The 7,596-nt window shown below is 43.6% G+C and overlaps 2 non-coding genes across 2 annotated transcripts; both read right to left on the minus strand.

Moving 5' to 3' along the window:
- Positions 1-405: 405 nt before the first annotated feature.
- LOC143206424 (5.8S ribosomal RNA) lies at positions 406-560 on the minus strand. The gene has a single exon (XR_013008393.1). It is a non-coding gene; the product is annotated as a 5.8S ribosomal RNA (ribosomal RNA).
- A 708-nt stretch (positions 561-1,268) lies between these two features.
- LOC143206425 (small subunit ribosomal RNA) lies at positions 1,269-3,257 on the minus strand. Its single transcript, XR_013008394.1, has one exon. It is a non-coding gene; the product is annotated as a small subunit ribosomal RNA (ribosomal RNA).
- Between the last annotated feature and the right edge of the window lie 4,339 nt (positions 3,258-7,596).

Genomic DNA, 7,596 nt, shown 5'->3' on the forward strand with positions numbered 1-7,596 from the left:
GTGGCGCTCGTAATCATCATAATAATGAAGATTAGGAGCCAATACGAAATATAAAAGTTTAGAATGGAAAAGACGCGCCGTCGAAAAACGGTGTTTTCTCCCTCGTATTCGAGAGACAACGCACCTACGATCCGACGTCGATTAAAAACTAATTTTATCGGATACGACGATCGTATTAATGGTGCGCGCTACGTTTATCACAAAAACGTGCGAACGACCGTTTTAAACACGTCTCATCCCTTTCATATTCGTACGACCCGTACGAGAGAGTTAGGTCACACGTACGGGTCCGCTGTCACGTTTTAGAACGTCGCGATCGAATCGCGCTTATACGCTCAGCACGCTCAGACATTTCTCGTCGATCGCGAAGATCAAAGAAAATCCGAGCAGTCTTGAAATGAGATACGACCCTCAGCCAGGAGTGGTCCGGGTATGAGATCCCAGGACCGCAATGTGCGTTCGAAATGTCGATGTTCATGTGTCCTGCAGTTCACAAGTTGACGCGCAATTAGCTGCGTTCTTCATCGACCCACGAGCCAAGTGATCCACCGTTTAGGGTAATCTTTTTTTAAGTTAGGTTTTAAACGCATATCGAAACGTTTCTATTATAAGACGACGACGACGACGACGACGCGCGCTCACGTCATAGACAGCGCTTGCGCCCCTTTCGCAGCCGCCGTCGACTTTAAAACGCTCTTACGGTTTATTTTCGTCTTCTCCACTACACACAACGAGAGGAGCGGAGACAGACTACTCGAAATGGTGACGTTCGTTGTAAATTTTCGTCGTCTCACCTCGTACGACAACAAAAGAGCATACGCTGATCATAGTTTGGCAATATTTTCGTAAACTAAATCTCACCCTTTTGGAATGAAACAAACGAAGGGTGATAAGATTTTCGTAAACTAATCACATTACCGATCATCGTATATGTTCGTCGATATGAGGATCGAAACGTCGATTAGAAATATAATTGGCAAAATCGTTTTATTTTGCGCTCGATTTGTCCATTTATAACGAAATCCGTCGTAGGCCGACGATTATTACTCGTCGTCCTATATAACAACATCTTCATCGTATATATCTCCGCTTTCGGGCGTACATCTTTTAAAACCATATATTATAGGTACCCGAAAACAGCTACGTTGACGACGTCGAAATTCGATCGGAACTTCCGAACTTCGTAGATGGCTCTTTAACGTTCGACAATGATTTTTACAGACTTGTACGTTTACCTATTATATATATATAGGCATAACAACACACTGTAATGATCCTTCCGCAGGTTCACCTACGGAAACCTTGTTACGACTTTTACTTCCTCTAAATGATCAAGTTTGGTCATCTTTTCCTACACATCGACGACGCCGAAACGCCATCGCGTGTCGATCCGAAGACCTCACTAAATCATTCAATCGGTAGTAGCGACGGGCGGTGTGTACAAAGGGCAGGGACGTAATCAACGCGAGCTTATGACTCGCGCTTACTGGGAATTCCTCGTTCATGGGGAACAATTGCAAGCCCCAATCCCTAGCACGAAGGAGGTTCAGCGGGTTACCCGGGCCGCTCGGCCAGGGAAGACACGCTGATTCCTTCAGTGTAGCGCGCGTGCGGCCCAGAACATCTAAGGGCATCACAGACCTGTTATTGCTCAATCTCGTGCGGCTAGAAGCCGCCTGTCCCTCTAAGAAGAATAGTTTGTACGCCGACAGTAAAAACCGCGCACGAACCGCGAAACCCGAAAGCAACGCGGCCGGCGGGCCTTTAGGATGTCAAAAAGCGCCTAGTTAGCAGGCTAGAGTCTCGTTCGTTATCGGAATTAACCAGACAAATCGCTCCACCAACTAAGAACGGCCATGCACCACCACCCACCGAATCAAGAAAGAGCTCTCAATCTGTCAATCCTTCCGGTGTCCGGGCCTGGTGAGGTTTCCCGTGTTGAGTCAAATTAAGCCGCAGGCTCCACTCCTGGTGGTGCCCTTCCGTCAATTCCTTTAAGTTTCAGCTTTGCAACCATACTTCCCCCGGAACCCAAAAGCTTTGGTTTCCCGGAAGCTGCCCGTCGAGTCATATTAGGGAACGTCGACGGATCGCTAGCTGGCATCGTTTAAGGTTAGAACTAGGGCGGTATCTGATCGCCTTCGAACCTCTAACTTTCGTTCTTGATCAATGAAAGCGTTTTTGGCAAATGCTTTCGCTTCTGTTCGTCTTGCGACGATCCAAGAATTTCACCTCTAACGTCGCAATACGAATGCCCCCATCCGTTCCTATTAATCATTACCTCGGGGTTCCGAAAACCAACAAAATAGAACCGAGGTCCTATTCCATTATTCCATGCATACAGTATTCAGGCGAAATTTTAGCCTGCTTTGAGCACTCTAATTTGTTCAAAGTAAACGTGCCGGCCCACCTCGACACTCAGTAAAGAGCACCGCGGCAGGATTGAGTTGGGCCGTCGTAACCACGACGCGCACAACACGCACGCCGAAACGCACGCGCGACGGCGACGCGACACGACTAAGCCCACCGGCAGGACGTCTCGCGAAAAACACGCCAGTTAACACCGCGAACGATGAACCGGCGGCGCGAGACACAAATTCGACTACGAGCTTTTTAACCGCAACAACTTTAATATACGCTATTGGAGCTGGAATTACCGCGGCTGCTGGCACCAGACTGGCCCTCCAATTGATCCTCGTTAAAGGGTTTAGAGTGTACTCATTCCGATTACGGGGCCTCGGATGAGTCCCGTATCGTTATTTTTCGTCACTACCTCCCCGTGCCGGGAGTGGGTAATTTGCGCGCCTGCTGCCTTCCTTGGATGTGGTAGCCGTTTCTCAGGCTCCCTCTCCGGAATCGAACCCTGATTCCCCGTTACCCGTTACGACCATGGTAGGCGCAGAACCTACCATCGACAGTTGATAAGGCAGACATTTGAAAGATGTGTCGCCGGTGCGAGACCGTGCGATCAGCTTAAAGTTATTCAGAGTCACCAAGTTGTACGATGACGAGCGCGAACCCGAAACCGATTGGTTTTGATCTAATAAAAGCACTCCTTCCATCTCTGGTCGGAGCTCTGTTTGCATGTATTAGCTCTAGAATTACCACAGTTATCCAAGTAATTGTGGGTACGATCTAAGGAACCATAACTGATTTAATGAGCCTTTCGCGGTTTCACCTTAATTCGGTATGTACTGAGACATGCATGGCTTAATCTTTGAGACAAGCATATGACTACTGGCAGGATCAACCAGGGAACTGTTCTTATTATTTTATCGACACGAAGCAGATAAAACAAATACAGACACAGTTTATTTTATAAGTTTGACTTATAAAGAAACGTGTGCGTAAGACGACGATATATAATATATATCGACGACTAATAAAAAGGAGGTGCATGATAGCGCGCCTAGACGACGGAAAAACCGGTCCGAGGCGCCACGCTCTTACATTTTAATATTAGTTGTCTAATAAAACAAAACGATATCATCATCTTAGACACATCTTTTGTTTTTTTTATACACAACCGATCGACTAGGCACCCAATTATCTCGATTATCGACGACGATCGTCGACTACGTCGAAAATTGGATGCCGCAAAATATCGTTCGGCGTTTATAAGACCTCGAAAAACATTCTCTCCGAACCCTTCGCTAGATAGAAATATATAAAGCGACAAGGAAACCTCGTACGAGAAACGTTTCGTGATTTTTTATTTTATTCTCGCTCGGAGAGCAGAGAGCTATCGCAAAATGTGTTGCTGTTTTATGAACGTTCCGATGAAAAACCGATACGTCCATAAAAATAATAATTCCAATCGCATATGAATCGTGGATCATCTTCTTCTAACGAAGCCGAATGTTCCCGCCGAATTCGCGATCTCGCAGTGATACCGTCGTCGTCGTCGTACGCTTCCCGATATATCGAAAAAAACCGACCAGGAAGAACAACGAAACGACGATACAAAATCGCGAGAGCGTTACGAATATATAATAACACGACGAAATACGCTTTTTATTTAGATAAATAAAAAAATACGGTTCGGATCTTATATATTAACATATAATATGTAATACCACCTTCGCTGATCAAAAGCCACTCGGTAAAAGTGTCACAGCGCCGGTCGACCCGACCCGTCGTATCCGTCTCTCGTATCGCCCCACGTAGAAGCGCACACGATTTAAGCGCGGGTCTCTCGCCAGCTATCGGAAATGTATGGGTGTTTTAGAACAGATCGTTTATACGGACGTTGCGCAAATTTTTCGTTTTTACGTCTGCCCGTTCTCGTTATTATCGGAATGTTCCGATGAATAAACTTTAGCTTTAGACAACGTGAACTTCTAAAGCAATAATTTTAACCTCTCGTGTTAATACGTCCTCAGGCCGTTTCTAGACTGCCGATCACGTTCTTTAAAAGTCGGAAAATTCCGATCCATAAAATTATGCTAGTAGAATGTAAAGATCCTTCATAGGATGGATACTGTCACATATCGATACGGCGATCGGAGTAAAACTGTTCTCACGTATTTCAGGACATTTTAGGTTGTTACGTCGGCCCGTTCGTTATTATCGGTATATACCTATGAATAAATGTTTTGCTTGTAGAACGTAAGATTCCAAAAGAATGATTCGCCGAAACGATGGTGCACCCTTACGATCGGATATTTGCCGCTTATTGGCCATTTTCTATAATTCATCCGTTAGATATCGTTTATCGACTACGGATAAGGTTTTCCGATATCAGAATGTTCCTAAGGATGATTCGAAAGTGATTTGAACGAAGAATTTGATAGAATGAATCCTTTATTTATCCATTGAGTACAGGGTACGGAGTGTCTGCGGGGTCAGCTAATATATTATATTTCTCTCTCGACGTAATGGTAACTCGAAGTCCGAACCGCGCTCATGAAGCTCGGTTTCAATCCAATCCATGTTGGTCGGTTCCTCGAGAGGAACGCCGTATCTTCGCGGTCGACCGCCTAATGAATCAGGTGGTAAAAGTCCAAGCCCAGCGCGGCAACGGCAGGCGCGTTCAACGTTTTAACTGCCAATTCTACGGTCATTCATCGGCCAACTGTAAAGCCACTCCGGCCTACGTCAAGTCCCAAAGACAGAAATTCCCCGCCGAAATGCACCAACTGTTGAGAACCATACACCGCAAATTACTCGGGATGCAAGTGCCGACCTACTCCAAAAACAACCAAACCCAAAAGACCAATTCCTCCCCCCACTCATGTACGGGGAACTCAAGATAACAGTCGTCTGGCTGGTCTGGATTCCACTAGAACACGAACCCGATCTCCATTGGCGAAATACTCTTCGGAACATATTCAGATGACCAAGGAGATTTTCAGGCCATTTTCAACGCCATCAACCACACAGCTATTGGAAGAATTACTATCGGCCGGGATAATAGATGAGTTGGAACTTGGGCTTATTGCTCCAAGCGAACCAACTCACTACTCCTCCAATCGACCGACAATAATTGACTTTTTTATCTATCAAAATTCGAATCAAGCCTCTGACCTGCAAGTACTCCAAGATATCGATTCTGACCACAGGCCTATCCTCCTCACCCACCATCAGCGATTTTCCACTGAGTTCCACTGTCCCCAAGCAAGGTCAACCTAGTAAACGAAAAAAAAAGTATCTTCTCTTTGACGATCCTCATTATATTAGGACGATAGTTCCATTCTAAATTCTTGATTAATTACAGTTCCTATTTGTTCATTTCGAGACGTTCCCGTGATTAATACTTATCGTGTAGAAATTAGCCACAATCCACAATTAGCCACAGTTAGGAAAAATAAATTAATTATCATATAGTCATAAACGTAATAAAAATGAATACACATATTTTCGAAGTCACTCCAGAAATACTTTACCTTATTTTTAAATAACAATCTCGGGCCGTACCATTTTTACAAAACTTATTCTATATACTTACTATATAACAGATTATAATGATATAATATAATTCAATACAATAACTACAATATATATATATATATCTGAAAATTCTGTTTTTATAAAATGTCAGCTACTGTTTAACATTTCATTTTTTAAAATGTATATCCAATTGTGGTTCTGAAAAGAACCGATTTTGCAGGTAAGTAGTATATTGAAACACACATAGGTATGTGAATTAATTTACTTAGAACTGGTATATTTGGTGACTGCTTTGGTACCTTCGCTAACGGCGTGCTTAGCCAACTCACCGGGTAACAATAACCTAACGGCGGTTTGGATTTCTCTGCTCGTGATCGTTGATCTCTTATTGTAATGGGCGAGACGCGACGCTTCGGCGGCTATCCTTTCGAATATATCGTTCACGAAAGAATTCATGATCGACATGGCCTTGCTGGAGATACCCGTATCGGGATGAACCTGCTTTAAAACTTTGTATATGTAAATCGCATAGCTTTCCTTCCTCCTGCGCTTCTTTTTCTTGTCGCTCTTAGAGATATTTTTCTGGGCTTTTCCGGCTTTCTTGGCCGCCTTACCGCTTGTCTTCGGTGGCATTTCGAAATAAAAATCCCGACGTCTCACGTACCTCAAAGAGTACTTAACTAAAAAAATGCCTTTAATTCTAGAACTTATAACATTCGAAGGAACACTTCTAAGCCCCGCCCATAGCCCGAGTTAGAGTCTGATTGGTCGCGTATGATATAACGAGTTTGGCTCGCGGACAAAATTCCAGGCCGATCTGTAAGAAATTTCCAGTACCGTTTTTGATTTAAAGGTGAGCAGTATCTAACAACGATCGAGATTAACATGTCCGGACGTGGTAAAGGCGGAAAAGTGAAGGGAAAGGCGAAGTCTCGTTCCAATCGTGCGGGATTACAATTTCCTGTCGGTCGTATTCACCGACTTCTAAGGAAAGGAAATTATGCCGAACGCGTAGGGGCCGGTGCTCCCGTTTACTTAGCTGCCGTAATGGAATATCTGGCGGCCGAAGTTCTCGAGTTGGCGGGTAACGCCGCTAGAGACAACAAGAAAACAAGGATTATCCCTAGGCATTTACAATTGGCCATCAGAAACGACGAGGAATTGAATAAACTGTTATCTGGCGTTACTATTGCCCAGGGCGGCGTCTTGCCTAACATTCAAGCAGTATTATTGCCTAAAAAGACAGACAGCAAAACCAAATAGATAACGCAAACCGTTTAAAGTTTTGCATACGCCCTTTAATATCGGTCCTTTTCAGGGCCAACAAAATCGTATAAAAAAGAAGTTAGAATACGCGTTCTTATTAAAGAATAAATATTAACTAGAAAATTTATAAATAATCTGATCTGTACTGAATATTCCTTTATTACTGTTTTAGAGTATCGATCGATCGGTTCCCTAATTAGTTACGGCTCTATCTAGAAAATAATCATTTAAGTAATAATAAGATAATAAATAAATTATATAAATATTCTTTCTTTTATAAAGTTATATTGTGGTTCTGAAAAGAACCGTTTTTTTTTTCTATTAAAAAAATACGGTCTTGGACGAACGTATTTTTTAGGGAAGTCGTAGCACGTCCAGGAGTGTCGGGATATTTGTAATTTTCAACTCCGTGTCTTCTTGATCTGACGATGAAATGTGTCG

The sequence above is a fragment of the Rhynchophorus ferrugineus genome, unplaced genomic scaffold (assembly GCF_030347505.1).
Source record: "Rhynchophorus ferrugineus isolate W39M unplaced genomic scaffold, kcgeb_rfMv2 rfM685, whole genome shotgun sequence".
Classification (NCBI taxonomy): Eukaryota; Metazoa; Arthropoda; class Insecta; order Coleoptera; family Curculionidae; genus Rhynchophorus; species Rhynchophorus ferrugineus.